Source organism: Strix uralensis, chromosome Z (genome assembly GCF_047716275.1).
Source record: "Strix uralensis isolate ZFMK-TIS-50842 chromosome Z, bStrUra1, whole genome shotgun sequence".
Classification (NCBI taxonomy): Eukaryota; Metazoa; Chordata; class Aves; order Strigiformes; family Strigidae; genus Strix; species Strix uralensis.
Window position 1 is genome coordinate 80,920,386 of NC_134012.1, and position 16,546 is coordinate 80,936,931.

At 48.7% G+C, this 16,546-nt stretch overlaps 1 pseudogene; it reads right to left on the minus strand.

Annotated features, from left to right (window-relative positions):
* Positions 1 to 16,546, minus strand: part of LOC141938287 (hydrocephalus-inducing protein homolog) — a 56,606-nt pseudogene that overhangs the window by 5,818 nt on the left and 34,242 nt on the right.

Genomic DNA, 16,546 nt, shown 5'->3' on the forward strand with positions numbered 1-16,546 from the left:
GCTCCTTAGGCTGGCTGTGCCCTGCACAGACAGCAGGTCAGGTCTGCACGTCTGCATCCCAGGATGGAGCATGCCAAAGGCATCAAAATTATTCCAGGTGCTGGCAAAATCAATCAACTCCACTCCATTTAATTTGTCCTCTAGAGCTGCAAAAGAAAGTCTTAAAAAAAGCAAGATGAGAGTGGGATGGAGGAAGGTCGTTGGCACAGGGTAAACTCTGGGGCCTCACACAGGATCCCACCAACCCTCCTCTGCTGGCCCTGCATCCCGTGCACAGCCCATCACCAGCCTCAGAGGCATCCACTGCACTGTCACCAGCCAAGGGCTACCCAGCCAACACGTTCAAGCCGGTGGGTGTTAGGTTTTCTTTGCCCTCTGATTCATGGTATCTCACTGGAAAAGGAGACCCGATAGCTCTGCTCCAGAGGTGAATCTGCATGTCTGCTATCTGGCAAAGCTCATTTATCAAAGCTTGGCAACAAGCCAGGCAGTAAATTGTACCCAAGAAACTATGACTGAGGAATAATGATAGGCTGTCTCGATGGAGCCAGACTTTGAATTTCCCAGGGCGAGCCAGGGCCAACAGCCCACTCCAGAGGAGGAGGATTCACATCGTGTCCTCATTCTTTTGGTTAGCATTTGATGTGGGGCCAAGGGGCAGCACGGGGCACCACTGAACAGGAGACCTGCCGGGACTAAAAGGCTCTGCCGGGCCAGATTCACTCAGGTTTCCAGGTCAGCTTCTGCCTACGTGGATCCAGGCTGTGTCCCAGAGACAAGGAATCTCTTGGAGCCACGCTAAAAAATCCCCCCACTTTGAAGACCACGATCTAACTTCTGATAACGTCCCTGCTACTCGCTTATCCTTGAATGCTCCAGAACACAACCCAGTCGCCCTGTGCCCTGGATAGACAAAGACGGTGGCTACTTTTGTACCTGTAGGAGCTTGCACAGAGTCCCTGAGTGCTAGGCAAGGGTGGCGATCAATCACTTATTCAAGAAGTTCAATGCTGAGATTATTAGCTTCTCCCAGGACAGATTTCCATTGCGAGTAAGAGCTGCCAAAATTTGGTTATAAGACACCACCGTGCATCCGAGAGATGGATGGATGGATGGATGGATGGATGGGATGGATGGGATGGATGGGATGGATGGATGGGATCGATGGGAGGGATAGATGGAGGGATGGAGGAAGGGATCGATAGATGGGATAGATGGATGGCTCCTCTACGGGACGACTGAGGAGCCACCACACTCAGTTCTCTCAAAGCTACTTAAAGCTAGTTAATTAAAGTGATCTGGTCATTCTGGCCTTGCACGAGTGAAAGAGGAAGCAGAACTCAGTATTAAAAATGCAGCTGTACTTTACCAAGCCACAGCTCTAGAGAGAGAGCATTCACACCTTTGTCAGCCGACCCATCGCTCCTCACGGAGGCTGCACAAGAAGGGGAAATAAAACCCCATCCTACATCAGTTGTGCACAGAGCTCGTTCCAGGTGTTTCAGCAGTCCTGAGGTGGGGGACCCTGCGTTCTTCATTTTGAAGCTGCTCTTTATCCCCACAAACTGTCAGTGGCAGAAGAGAGCCCCAAACCGCCCCAAGCCCCAGCAGGAGGTGGAGGTCAGGGCATGAGGCTGGCTAGATGCTCCCACCAACCACCAGCCGCCTCCTGGCACCTCAGCACCAGCATCTCCTTGGCAAAAGCACAGATGGGGACCACTTTGGTTTAGCCTCTGCCCCAGAGCACCATCAAGGGGATGTTTTATGAAATCAAAAGGCAGAGCCTCTAAAAAAAAAAGTAGTGTGGCACTCACTGCCACTGACAACAGAGCCTAACTTGTCAAGCTTGGTAAAGCCAATAGCAGACTGCTGAGTGAGCTAACGAAGCTTGTCTCCATTTGTGTCCTCAGTCCATAGCTCACCCCTCCAGATCCCATCTGCGCTTCCTTGCTGGGCTGGGGAGATCAGGGCCACCTGGTTTGATAACCAAACTCCTCCTGCTTTTCCTTTGGGAAAAGCACCCGGCTGAGTCACTCTTGCTTGTAGGAGCATAACTGCCTTGAAGATTCTACCCTTCTTTAATTCAGTTAACCAACAGGTGCAGCATGATACAACAAGTTTAGTTTCCCTAGACAAGCAGAATAACAATTTCTTCCATTACTGAAAAACAGAAATTCTGAAAGGGCATGAACTCATATAAGATACCTTACGTGATAAAAACCAAACTCTCCCCTGTGGCCAGGTTTCAGGCACCTTTTCCAAGGTCTCCTCCACACCTCTGCTCCCCTTTCCAAGAGCCACATGCTCTGGACTTAAGCCTGCTGGACCTAAGCCTGTGCAACACTGGGAGGGACAGAGCCTTCCACCCTCCTCAGGTTTTGGTACAACCGGTCACCAGGACAAGACTGACGCTCCTGGCCATGACCCCTGCTCATGACTGATGCCGTGTGTTTCCAGGCACAGTTGGCTACAATGAATGGTTCCCTCCAGCTCTGGCAAGACCAAACTGAGTGGAAATCAGCAAATTGGTACTGCTGTATTAGCAAAACATGGCCTTTAAAATATAAACTAATGGTTTAAGCCTAAAGGTGAGCTTTTGGGGCACCATGAGGCTCTGGTGGGACAGCTCTGGAAAGAGTTAAGCCTGTGCATCTTATCTTCAAAAGTTCTGCTCACCTTGGAAGAGACCACGTATTCAGGGCCAGTGCTGCCCATATCCTGGAAAGTTAATTTAACACTCATTTCTAAATAGCATTGCAGATATCATTTGAAGGTCACAGCACTGTCTGTCTGCCTGTGTCTTGCTACGACCAAACACTGACGGGCTGGCTAATTATTCAGATGCTTGGAGGAAAAAAAAAAAGCAATTTACAGTAGATTTAAAAACCAGCCCCTCTTGCCAATTCAAGTCTGCTCCAACTTCAGTTGGAGAGAGCTACAAATAATGCCAACACGCTCTTCAAAGCCTTCCCTCCCCACAGCCTGAACAATTTGCTCGGATATCAGCAAAATTGCCCATCAGCCAGAACAGGAAACAGAATCACTAAAGCAGCATCCCTTTATTGGCACTGTTTTTAAGTTTATCTCCACGTTTTGCTGTCTCTCCATATGGCCATTTCTTTAATAAAGGGAATGTTGTCAAAAGCTTGAGATACTAAGCAATGAAATTAGTAAATAAAACAAATCCTGCACTAATGAGGAGAGAAGCAAGTACGGGAATGGGAACTGCGTGTCCTCCCCTTGCTTACATCACGTTTGACCATGACCCTTTATACACTGCCTGAAAATCAATTGACTTTTCTTCAGTGAATCCCAGTGAGAAGATAAACAGTTACAGCTTTTTTTTTTTTTTTTTTTTTAAAGTTAAAAAACCTGTGTCTCTTCTGCAATGTCAGCTCCACTTGAATCTGACGGCAGCTCATCCCTGGGAAGGTGGAGGGGGATCTACTCACCAGGCACCCTCCTGAAGAAGACAACACATCTGGCTGTATGACCGCTGCTGGAAACCAGGCAGCAGCAAGCTCCACCAGCAGCACAGGGCTCTGGATTAGGGAGGTCAAGGATCAGGTCGAAGGAGTCAGGACCCCAAATTAGGACTGTCATAAGAAGAGGAAATCCCAATAAAGGTCTTCTCCCTCCTCCCTCATTACAAGGCACTGGGAAACCACCGTTTGGCTCCCTATGGTACACATGACAGACTCAGCATGGTGGTTATGCAGGGAGAAGAAAGCTGCCACTGATTAACAAAAACTACACCTCTGTCTTTTCTTTCCTGATCACACAGGCATGATATGCAGCTGCCTTCCGTGGTGCCAAGAGATGTCATTCTTAGCAGCTGAATAAAAGATCCCCAAGAAGACAGAGTGACAAAGAACAAGTAGGAAATGATCAAAGAACGATGCTTTTTCCTTTCTGCCTTTCTGCAGGGAGAGCAAACACTTCCATTAACCAATACAACTCTTTTGTACTGGTCAATATGGCAAAAAAATCAGGCACTTAGGGAAAGAAGATGACAGCGGCAGCAAGGAGGAGAAACAGCCATCTTTTTCAGCAGGTCGCATCAGTCCCAGCTAAGCTGCAGCAGCCCCTTCACCTTGACCTGTTCCTCCAGTCTTTTCTACCCAAAAAAGCTCAAACTCTTGCCTTGCAGGATCCAGAGGATCCTCTAACAGGGCTGCCTGGCAGCTGGGAAAGCAATCTGACAAGGAAAAGTACGTCAGACACACACAGGATTCAGCACGGGATGACACACTGGTCCCAGGGGTCACAGACCTGCAGACACCCTGGCACGCAGGGATAAGCCAACAGAGGACTAGGCTACAAAGTCCCTATGCTCTTCTTCAAACCCAGAAAAGCCCCATCTCAATGCACAGACTTGGAGGTTTTTTATTTATTTCTTTCTGGTGGCAGAGATGTTCAGTGCTGCTCCCCACAACTCAGAATATAAAAGACTCAACTCATCCAACAGAGAGAAGAGGAGACGGTACGGGGAAGCCTGTGCACGAGGGGTACTCCAGGTAATTCCTTAAGTCACCACCCCAAAGTGAAGTTATCCACAAAAGAGCATCTTGGCTTGCTCAGATAACGCTCTTTTCTCCCATAGAGCAAGAAGAAATCTTGGCTTGACAGGAACAGCAATTTGCATGTGGCACCGTGACCATCTGCATTACAGCATTTTCCTTTCCTGTTTCGAACAAGATACCAACCTTTGACTTGCCCTGTTGCTGTCCCTTAATTTAATCTCATTCAGTTTGTTGAGCTGCCAGTCAGCGTGCTGTAACATTGCTGATCCAATGCTGCTGTGAAAATTTCAATCATAGCTCCTTCCTTTGAGCAGGAACCGTGATCTATAAGCCTAACTGCAAACAGCCACAGTTTCGAGAATAACCATCAAACGGGAGACGGGGAAATCACAGCTCACCGTCCTGCAGCAATCTCCAAGCAGGAAATCAAAGCAGCAGCTTTTCCATCTTAGAGAACACAAGACTTGGGTTCAGGGGCACAACTGGATGCAGGATGCCCAAGTCACCCACCATCTAGGCTAAGGGACAGCCTCTGCTCTCAGATGTACATGTGCAGTTCACCCTGATGCCTGACTACATCTCAAATTTTATCTCCAAAATTATTCAGTCCTCTCTTCTTCCCATCAAAAAATGGCCAGGCAGCCTAAGGCAGCAGCAAAGGGCGAAACTTCAACTGAGGCAGCAAAGCAGCACCAAAGGAGGCACCTGCTGAGGACAGGGGAGCAGCTGGAGCACACCTCGCTTGCCGCAGTGCTGCCTCTGCCCAGCACGCTCAGCATCAGGGTGCTGAAGAGTCTGAAGAGCCCTTGCTGAAACGACTGACCGAGCAGGTTCTCAGGACCTGCTTCCTTGAACACCTCCATGATAGCAGCAGCTGTCCTGAGAAGCCGAGATGCTCACCGTGGGGTAAGTTAAGCCTGTGGGGTCAGCAGAGGGGGCTATGGAGCAGCAGAGCCCACCCTTACTGCAGGGAAAGAAACCATCCCTGAACCACTTCGTATTTATTGTTCTATTTATTGATTAGCCACAATATTTGCAGAGATCGCAGTGAAGCAGGATAGGATTTATCGCCCAGTCCCATACCTTAGGGCCCTGAGGCAATGCAGAGGCAGATATACCCTGTGAGCCCCCCGGGTACACCGCAAGCTGCCCGGGGAGGGAGGGACCGGGACAGCAGTGCCTGAGCAGCTCTGCGGGTCAGTGCCTGGTATGAGCATGCAAACCCCATCATTCATACACCAGTACCACCCACCCCAGGTAGCTTGCTTTCTGCAGAGATGGAAAGCAGGTTTTCATTGTGGAATCAAAGCAAGCTGCTCTGGGAATCCCCCACTTTGAGGTTACATTTATCCCCCAAACAGCTGGAAAAGCAGCACGAGGGAAATTCAGCCCCCTCCTTGGCCCAGGAGGCTGAGCCTGTACTCTCACACACTGCTTGATGCTCCATCCACAACACCAAGTCCACAGTGCCAGGTCTGGGCTAACCAGCCCCAGAAGTCTGACCCACCTAGTATGGAGAAGAACAAACCTCCTCTGAACCCATTTTCAAGCCCCTCACAGATCCCCCCTCCAGTGGGGAGCACACTCCAACCAGTCTCAGCACACGAGCTTGTCCTGGCTGCATCAGCCCTGCTCCCCCTGCCAGGGAGCAACCCAACCTCCCTCGGCTATGCAGCTTCTCACACTATGCAGCCTCCATGAATTAAAGAGCCCTTTTCTGCAGCCAGTCTCCAGAGGTGTTCTGCAATGCGACATAGTCCACCGTAGGTACACGACCCTCACACGTACATTCTTGTGCAACAACCCAGCTGGTTTGACCCCCAGTAGGTGTGAAACTCACCTCACTGCGAGCAGTTTGAGGACAGACCTCACACCCTAGTCTCTATCATTAACAGCAGTTCGACAGAAAGCAAATGCAGATCTAACAGGGAAACCGTGCGGAAACCCATGCCCTTTCAGGAGCAAAGGGCCACAGCGTTCTCTTGGTCTCAGAGCTCCAAACACATGACTCTTAGAGATAAAGTACCTTCCACAAAAAAAAGGGAGAACTTGCAAAAATGATCCAGACTCATTTCTGCTCAAACATCTATGCAAATTCTCTGTTTTACTGAGGGGTCCCCCAGCTAAAACTGCCCCCAGAGCCAGGCTCCTCTTGCTGCATTGTGATGGAATACGTTGCTTTCTCAATCATATAGTGATATGCAAATGTTGCATATAAAAATCAAGTCACAGGTTGCTTGTCAGTCATTTTTGTTAGAAAATAGCCCCACAGATACTTACCATCTTTGCCCTGAAGGATGCAGGGATGACACTCTGATTGGAGAGGTGGAGACTTCGGGAAGCATCTTGTATAACTTGGATACTGCCAAAATTTATCTTACTTGGGTGCACGTAGACAACTGCTCCTTCTCCAGTGCTCACTAAATGGATTTTCTGCTCCAGAAAGCAGGTAGGAAAGATCAAAAAAAACAACAGAGAAAGTTTAAAATGATTAGACAGCTCTAAGGGTACTTCTAGACTGGGGGATAATTATGGCTGTTTGAAGTTTTTTCAGTGTTGTAAAACCAAAACAGAAGGCCTGGAGCAAGTGTGGGATCTGGACTGATCCCATCTGAAAGCCACAAGCTCCCGTTATCAGGGGATAAAGAAACCCTGTTTCCCGTGTTTGCTTTTTCACACTTCCTTCACACTGTTAACTCTCCTTCCTCTACCTTGTGCCTGCTCCCACTCCTTTTACTGCTCAGTCTTGCCCCAGACCACCCTCCCTGACTTCTGCTGCTGCACAGCACACTTGGACAGTGACTTTAGCCCCAAAGCTACACCTGTGAAAGCCAGCACAAGTCAGAAGCAAAGCAGGCCCTTTAGAGTAGAGATCACACAAGTTAGTTGCCTCTGATTTGCACATATGTGTATTCCTGGTATTATATGGATAATGGGCATTAATTATTAATTACATCACTCAAGCAGTATTGTTTTCTTTTGACAGTCTGAGACCCAAAAGTTCTGTTCTTGCAGAACTGGCACAGACTATTGGAGGAGGAATGTGGATCCCTTGGCTAAACCACCTTCTCACATCATTAAAAATATTCAGGAGGCATTCAGGAGATTTAGCAGCATCATTTCCACTTGTTTTATTAAAAGTTTAAATCCCTGTAACTACTTTCAAAATGTCAGCCTTTCTTTCTGTTACAGAAAGCTTAAGGTTCCCAGGAATCCTGTGACATCCTCTTTCATGCTCAGAGAGATGAGAAGATGTTTTAAAACAGCTGTTTCAAAAGTTGATATAATTTTAAATTAAAGTTTAATTAACTATATTTGTTCTCGATTTCAGCTAGATGAAGTCAGGACACTACAGACAACATTCTCTTGCCTACATTTTGTTGTCATTGCTGCTGTTGTGTATGCCTGAATGTGAACATCATCTTTCAGGAGGCTTTAGTCCAGGAATGCTTTGCCTCACCCATTTCCAAACTTAGTAGAAAAAAAAGTCTCTGTGCTCCACGTGCAAGTGGTGTGGAGACTCATGAGTCTTTGGCTGGGGCTCTTGGCAAAGAGATATGATGGATGTTTCTCAGACGTGATGGGCCTGACTTCCAGCATGGCCTCTTACACAGCACTTGCCTTAGCAGGATTCAGGGACGTCCCTGCGTGCTCCTGAACAAAAGGCCTAACGAAGCACCAGTGCTGTTCATCTAATAGCACAGCAGAGTACGAGACCCAGGGGTTGTTCTGGGCTTCAGACTGGCCTTCTTATCCCGTCTGACCTACCGTAATTAAATGCTGTGTCAGACACTTAGATTACCACCTAGGATGATACATCCTTCCTCTTCTCTAGGTGAAGGGAAGTTGCTACACGTATAGTTGAAATTACAAGACCTCCTGACCTTGTTAATGTATAGAAACCAGTAAAGTAGGACGTTTAGTTTTAACGTTAACCATCACTTGTGTTTCACTAGCTTTTATTTTTCCCGTACTTCACTGCAATGTATATAATTTCATTTATACTCTTTTCCTAACTACCCTCTGACATCTTACCCACTGGTAAAACATCTTGAAAGCTGTAACTCCTTGCCTAGTGGAGATAAAACAGGCCTTGGACACTCTGGCAAACTCCGAGTACATCCCTGATAACAGGGACCTAAAAATGCAAGACAAGTGCCTGAGAAGACGCCAGTGTCAAGAAAAGCGACTGGAAGCCGGTTTAAACCAACCTCCTCAAAACAAACAGGAGCTGAAGGAGGGATGAGGTCACTCCATGACCATGTATGGACATGGGAAACCTAAAGTTCAGCTAGCAGACAGTGTGAGGAAGATGATGTGGACCACCAAGGGGGGGAGAAGACCCTCATTCTATTTTTACTACGCACGCTCAGACTATGTAAATGAATTCTGAGAACCCATTAGCATAAGACTGTCTCTTCTAGGAAACCTAATGCATATGTATGCTTTTTGTGTATATTAGTCAGAGAGTTTTGTTAGTAAGCGTGGCACTCATGGTGGAGTGATCCCCAGTGCTGCCCAGCGCTGTGAATAAAGAATCCCTGCTGAACAACAGTTATACTCAGTTCTGACTGTGGAGTGAAGCTCTTTGTTTCGCAGGCATTAGCTGTTGCGTATGCCACAAACCCCTTCTTTCCTTGTCCACATCAGCATATATTACAAGTTCTTGTTTTCCCGGGAAGGATCCCCGGAATTAGCAACCCTGCCTTACGCTTCACACCCCACCAAGATGAGTCACACAAAGGCCCACGTCCCCTGGAACTCACCAGAGGGGATCCTTCACTCCCAAACACTGCAACATGAGCAACAGTGTCCTGCTCTCCCGTCACCTGGGCCTCCAGGGTCAATGGGACCTCCACCGAGCTGTGAGGCTGGACAATCCCCCATGGCATGGGGCTGGAGTACCACACAGAAGTGTCCTCCTTGTGTTCCTGTAAGGGACAGAGTCAAATGCAACACACAGGAGTGACCTTTGAGGAAACTGTGAACTCCTCAACATCTACACAATGGCAATTCACACACATTTTCAAAAATCGCCAGGAGAAAGCAGAAAGGTACAAAGCCAGATGCAAGACTTGTATGGGCTTAGCATCCTCAGGGGGTCTAAAAGCTGCTGCACCCACAGACACCCACTCCTGGGCTGGCAGCCTCCTTGCAGCAGCTTTTCACAACCCTCTATGTTCTCCTGCATGAAAGCACCCCAAAGACTAGAATATAAACTGCTTCCTAAAAAGTTTAAACTGCTTCCTGAAGTTTATATTCAGGTAGGTTCCTGTCTAACTGCTTCCTGAAGTTATATTCAGGTAGCTTCCTTTTCTCAGCAACCTTTAGGTTTGAATATAAACCAGCAAGGTCTTATCCAAAACCCTTTTTTTCCCTAATAAACCCCTTGATAACATCTGAGGGCAGGAGGCGGATGCAATGCCAAACCTGAGGGAGAACCCTGTAGCAGCCTGGAAGATCGCTATCGTTCACAAGGGTCAGCATCTGCTGATAAGGGAATTTCAGAAAGTACCGTCCAAACATCACGATGGGGTTGAGCACTCGCAGCAGAGGAACCACGCATCTAGGCAAAGAGATGACCAAAAGGGAATTAGAGATACCGAGAGAATGTAGAGTTCATTTACTCCCCAAGTAGCATGAAATAGAGCATAACACATTTGTCAAATAGACACTTAATACCCCTACAGTGATAAATCACCTTTAACATCTTCTGACTCAACCACCTCCTGTAAAGGTGGGGCAAAACCCTGGGACTCAGCCTCGCAGAGGCTGACAAGTGCCCAGGCAGCGCACAGTGCCCTGTCCCAGAGCTGCCTGATCAGCTCTGCCCGCTCTTTGCCCCAGGAGGCTTGCAAGGACCCTCCCAACAGTCCCAGCAAGGCGTGAGCTCTGGGGGAGCCTTCCCACTGAGGACCAGCGCTCACCAAGGCTCAAAGAACACAAGACTCCAGTGTCTCAGTGAAAATGACTCCCTCCTCTCCCACACCGCTGTTGCCCTGCCTGAGAACTCAGCCCTTTGCCCCAGCGATGGAGGGCACAAGCCACCCCCTGCCTTAGGCAGTGGGGGATCACCCTCTCCCAGTTCTTGCACCCCCACGGCTCCATGCATTGTCTGTCCCCATTTGCACTTGTTTTACAAAACTGCAGCCCAGGCACTGACTGGATGACTCTGCCTGGGAGAGGGAACAGCACAGTAAACTCATCCCTCTTGTAATCAAATCGACACCCACTGCAGCACAACAGGATTGAATCTGGCTGCAGCAAGAACAACTTCTGGCTTAAGTCTGAGAACATTAGTGCTCAAAAGAACCAGAGGGAAGCAGAGAAACCTGAGCTCACCTTCCACATCAAGGACTATTTTCCCCTTCATACAATCGTGCTTTGAGCTTTCCCTCACCAGTCCTGCCATAAGCCCCTTTCCCATTCACATGCACCTTCGTTAACTGACCCAGACACCAGGTCTCAGCAGGCTGCTCATTGCGGCCCAAATGAATGCTGTATTTTGGTTGCAACCCAGCACAAGTCCACCACTTGTGGGAAGGAGCAAAGATGGCCCTTTGGAAACTTATTACACCTCAAGCACCAAAAAACAGGCCAATAATAAATATAATTACTCTTCCCCTTAGAAGAAGGCTCAGGGCCATGCCTGTCCGTGGAGTACAGGTGCTGCTTTCAGAACACTGCCGATCTCACATCTAGCTGGGCAGAACTAGCTCATTAAGCAACACTTGTCATTTGGAGATGGAGCCAGCAAACCACGTGCAAGGCAGCGTGGTGCTGGATGCACGAGGAGAGATGACGAGCTGCAAGGAAAGCGCCGATACCTGGCTGTGAGGAGCAGCGCCGACACCGCCTTGCCAACACCGCACACGTCCACCACCAGTGCCAGCTCGTAGCTCTTCACAGTGTTGGAACACAGGGTGACCTGGTGGAAGAGAAGAGCATCAAACACTTCATCACTCCCAAAAGCCATCGTCCATGTGTGCTGTCCTCCGGTTCTTGTTCCACGAGCAGGAAAGGGAGGATTTTACCCTAACTCTTCTGCTGGTCCATGTACAGAGCACAGCTGCTGGGAGTAACAAAAGCCTTCTGACAAATCTGCTTTGTTAAATACACCTTGCACTTACCAGGGCATATGTAAGCACGATTACATTAATGCTCTACTCACCACTGTATTAAAATTAAGGGACTAATTTTTAATCTCAACTACAACAGCATAAATCCAGAGTCAATCTGTTAACTTCAACAGATTCAGCTTTACATTGGGAAGCTGAGGGCAAAATGCAGCCCAGCAGGTGCTGTGCAGTTCATGGCTGCCAGACCTTTTTCAGTCCCCACTGGAGATCACCGTAGTGAATACAACTCATTCTGCTCTTCAGGAGAGGATATATAAGACCAGGAAGAAAAGCAAACTGCTTTATATAATGACATCTCTCTTTTTAACAGCCACCTTCTGTCCTCATCCTTCCTCTGCCCACTTTAAATCAAAGAAACTGCTCAAAGCAGCTCTCAAAAACATATGAATGGCTTCTGTACTTGACCATATGGTACATGATCTTCAGCTTACGATTTTGGAAACAAAGCAGTGGTCCTTCAGAAAAGCCCCAGAGTAATGCAGCTAACAGAAGCCTAACACTAGTGCAGGTATCTTACCCGCGTTATGCTCAAAACTAGTGGTGCTAAAGCCCTCTCATCCCTCAGAGAAGCTCCAGCTCCACCCGCCGAGCACGTATGGCTGGACTCTTCCCATACCTGGATATCCAGGATTCCCAGGGGGCAGATGGCCCCTCTGCGGGGCTTTATGGTAAATTCGGTTGGCCTGAGGCGATGTTGGACTCCCTTTTTCCGGAGTAGGCGAGTGTTGTCTGACATCTGAACAAAACTGCTGACACTGGGCTCTCCCAAGCCGTCCCCAGGAATGCGAAGGTTGAAGGTCAGGGGCACCAAGGAGGTGTTAGTGAGGCGACACGACAAGGTGTGAGGAAAACCTAGGAAAATGACACAAATATGAATTTATGCACCAACTGTCCCGTGATTCCTGGTGTGAATAGCCTGTTATGATAAAACTGGGTTTGGAGTTTAGCTCTTTTCAATCTGAAGTACAGCTAACTGAGGAGCTATGCAAGGAATTAATTGTCACTTAAGTTCCCTTTTACGCTGATCACAGAGATTGCTTCCTTGGAAATGCCCACTCTTAGTGATGCTGAACACCACAAATTTCTCTCTCTCTAACTGTGAGGATCTCTCTCACCTGCCCCCAAACCAGCACCAATTAGTTCTCACTTACAAGTGTCCATGCAGACAGACCATTTATTCTGAAAATTCAATCCATAAAATGCCCTGTTAACTCTGCGAACACTCCCACAGGTTTCAGTATATAAAGTTATCGAGGAGAAGCTACAGTAAAAGAAAGGAAGGATGAAATTGGGAAGGATAGCATGATGCAAAGCACTCTAACGCAGTTTCTCTAGGCAGGATCCTTAAGGCATCTCCTGTCTGGGGCTACCAGACTGAGCACATGACAACTCACAGCCCACCGCACTGGAGGCAAACCTGATGCTGGCTCAGAAATCATCAGGAGCCATGTTCCACCTTACCTAACAAATGGGACATGGCTTCCACACTGCACACTGGCCTGCAAAGGTCGACATCACTTTAGCTGTGATACTCGCCTTCCCTCATGGAAAACCAGTGACACAACCACACCTGGAGGGGTGTTCTGCAGAGACAGGACATCAGCCCACAGCCTGCTCTGGCGTGGACATCTGGCTTGGCTGGCCAGCTCTGTGAGAAGGAGACATCTCCCGTGGCCTGCTTACCAAGCGTTGTTTGAATACAGACAGGGAGGAAAACCAACTGCAGCCACAGTGGGGAGTTTCTCCATGTCCAACAACAGTGACCACTGCCTACCTCCAGCAGTTCCTCCAGCAGGGAGGCCGGAGGGGCACAAAAAGGACAAACACAGAGTTCACAGTCCCAAATGAGACCAAAGTCACCAGATGCCGGTCAACAGTCATCAGCACAGTTAAAAGAAGCAAAAAGACAATAGCTGCCTTCAGCTGAAAAGGCCTTATTAATGAAATGAGGTTAAGGACAATGAATCTCCTATTACATAACCACATTTCTGCCTGGTGTGTTTCTTGTTGTTTTATTCAAAACAAAATAAAGAAGTGGCAGAGTGGTGATGGAGGGAGGGGAGAAGCAACTCAGGAAAGGTAATGAGTCTTCTTAAAAAGTCCATGAACAGCTTGAAAACACAGAGGCATCCTGGGCACAGAATGATAATGGCCCTTCAATCAATCCACAATTGATTTCACATTTAAACTGCAGATCATCTCAGTAAAAAGCCTTTTGTGAGACTGAGATGGAGAACCAGAATCTGCGTTTCAATGGAGACGCTCTGGATGCTCAGCCACCGGCTCTGTCAGCAGAGCTGGGCTTGTGGTGGGGAAGGAGGAGCCCATGGTCCGAGGACATCAGTGCCTGATTCAGAGCTACTGCTTGGGCATGTTACCCAGTGGGTGACGACGAGGGGCCCTCACAGCATTAATTAACATCTCGCACTAAAGGTCAGGCAGGTAAATGGTATCCTTGCCTTGCAACAGGAACATTTACCCAGAGCAGCTACAGGCTAGTATGTGGCTTAAACTCCCTTCTGCTGCAGTCCCGTCCCCTGGGCCTTCCTGGGACAAGGACTTTCACAGCCATTCTGCTGCCAAGGATTGGGAGATTGGGGCTGAACAGACTACGAGGACACCAGAAAATACTGACTTTCTATCCCTTTGGTCCTATTTGATCTCACGATGGCACAAGACCGCCTAAGCAACCAGCAGCCCTGGCTTTAACACCCTGAAGGCTGCTATGGAGGAACACAAGTGACAGATGATCTTATGTTAAAGTGCTCCATTTTGGTAACTCACAGAGCTCTCAACCCGCGGCCCAAGCCCAGGGCACACTCACCAAAGGAGACATCACCAAAGTGGAGGGCAGGGACGTCGAAATGAAAAGTCGGTCCAATGACACAGCCCCTGCAAGGACAAAGACAGGCAGAGGAGCCGTTGGCTTGGTTAGAGACAATGGCAAAGCGTTCAGCTTTCCTTACCGCTTGGGTGGGTAAAAGCTGCTCTCGGAACCATGGTGGGTTTCAAATCAACCTGTCACCCCTGTGCTCAGCACAGCACCCATGTGGACAGCAGGCAGCCAAAGCAAAGTGGTCAGCAGCCGACAGCTGCTGCCGAGGCTCAGGGCACCACGGCAGGGTGTGCCCCCACGCTGCTGCTGGCCTGATGAAGGTCCCTGAACAAGTGATGGCTCTGTGCCTCGGTTTCCCCACCCGTAATGTGATGGACAGAGGTGTCCACACAAAAGGGGTCTCATTGTAACTAGCCTTCCCAGCCACAGGTTCCCTGCTTTGGTATTTCTTAGCTGGAACTGGTGTTTCCATGGAGTATATGAAAACCTTTCTCAGAAGACCTGATCCACACAATCATTACACATGCAGGACTTTGAGGCATGAATCCAGGGGAGCCCCAAACATCCATTGAGAAGAGCAGCAACAGTTCTACACAGAGGACAGTTGAATCTTGGAGGGAAGTATCAGCTTGTCACCAGTGCACCAGCTGACACATCCAAGAGCAACACGTCTTAAGTCGCCGAACATGGGTGTCCTGAACCCACCACACCACCTCGCCCGTCCTTAAACTCAGCAGACAGGCTCCATACTCCAAAACTCACTCACATCCACTGAAATCAGTACTGGAAGCTGCACAACATTCATTAATTGACTTCATGGTTGATGACAATCAATGTCAGCTCTGCCTCAGTTAAAAATCAAGGGCCACAGTGAACAGTGCCTTCTCATTTTATTCACAGGACTGCCACTGTCATTATCCACATGTTCTACACATGAACAGACCCCAGCATCCCGCAGGAGGGACCTGTGTCCATCCGTGCTGTCCCATTTCCAGCATCCCTTTCCAAACACCAAAGAAACAAGCATCCAGCACCTCATAAGGCTGGTTTCCAAGTAACAAATAATCACCTATGGTCTTGGCACCTTCTGACTGCATAGTCAAAGAGCACTCAAAAACTGACTTTCAGGAGTTTCAATCCAACACTACTTCTTGATTCTTGCAGCTGAATCAGCTCCTAAGAACGAGCCAGGTACCAAATCCCTGCTGATGGTGAAGTTCCTTCTCCAGGGACCTCACATAACCAGACTTGACCTCCCAAGCCCTAACAGCTTACTCTAGATGGAGCAAAGGGAGCAGACACGCTTTCTGTCAAAGCATTTGCCAGGAGACAATGGAAAACTACTTCCAAACCAGCCACGACTGGGGATGACACCGGGAAAGTGCCAAGGATGAGTCTTGCCAGGCAAGTGGGGAAATGACTGCCATTTCTGCTGAGTGCACCGGATCTGTGCTCTAGGAAGTTAAACTGGACTGACTGCCCAGAAGGCTCAGGCAAGGAGCCAACCCAGAGCTGATAACACTACAGCTTGCAAGAGAATGGGGGAAAAGGCAGTGGTTTTGGCAACAACTGTGTTTTACAGTTGCATTAAGTAATGCATGCGTGAAGGGAGATCAGGGTCCTGGCAGAATAGGAAGGATAACACAAGGCGGGAGAAGAACTGCTTGAACTCTCATCCCCGTTCCTTCTTTTGCAGCCCAGTGTCCCACCAGCCAGCTCGCCTCTGTTCAAAAGAACCAGAAGCTTTTCTCCACGGAGGACGAAATCCAGTGCACAAAACCATCTGAAGAGGGAGGCTCAGCTGGAGCTGGTGGGTGGACATCTCAAGGGCATTTGAAAACAAACAGCTTGAGCTGTGGGGCTGGAGAATGACAGAAGGGCTGGAGAGGGATCCTTGAAAAAGGCAAGACAGAGCTCAAGGAGGCAGATGCCATCTCAGGGAGGAGAGGACTGCAATGGGAATTGCTGCTGAGGGACAGCTGCATGGGAGCAGGCGGGTGTGCTGGGGTGCCATCAGATGGGCTGCATAGGAGCCACCATCCAGGGAG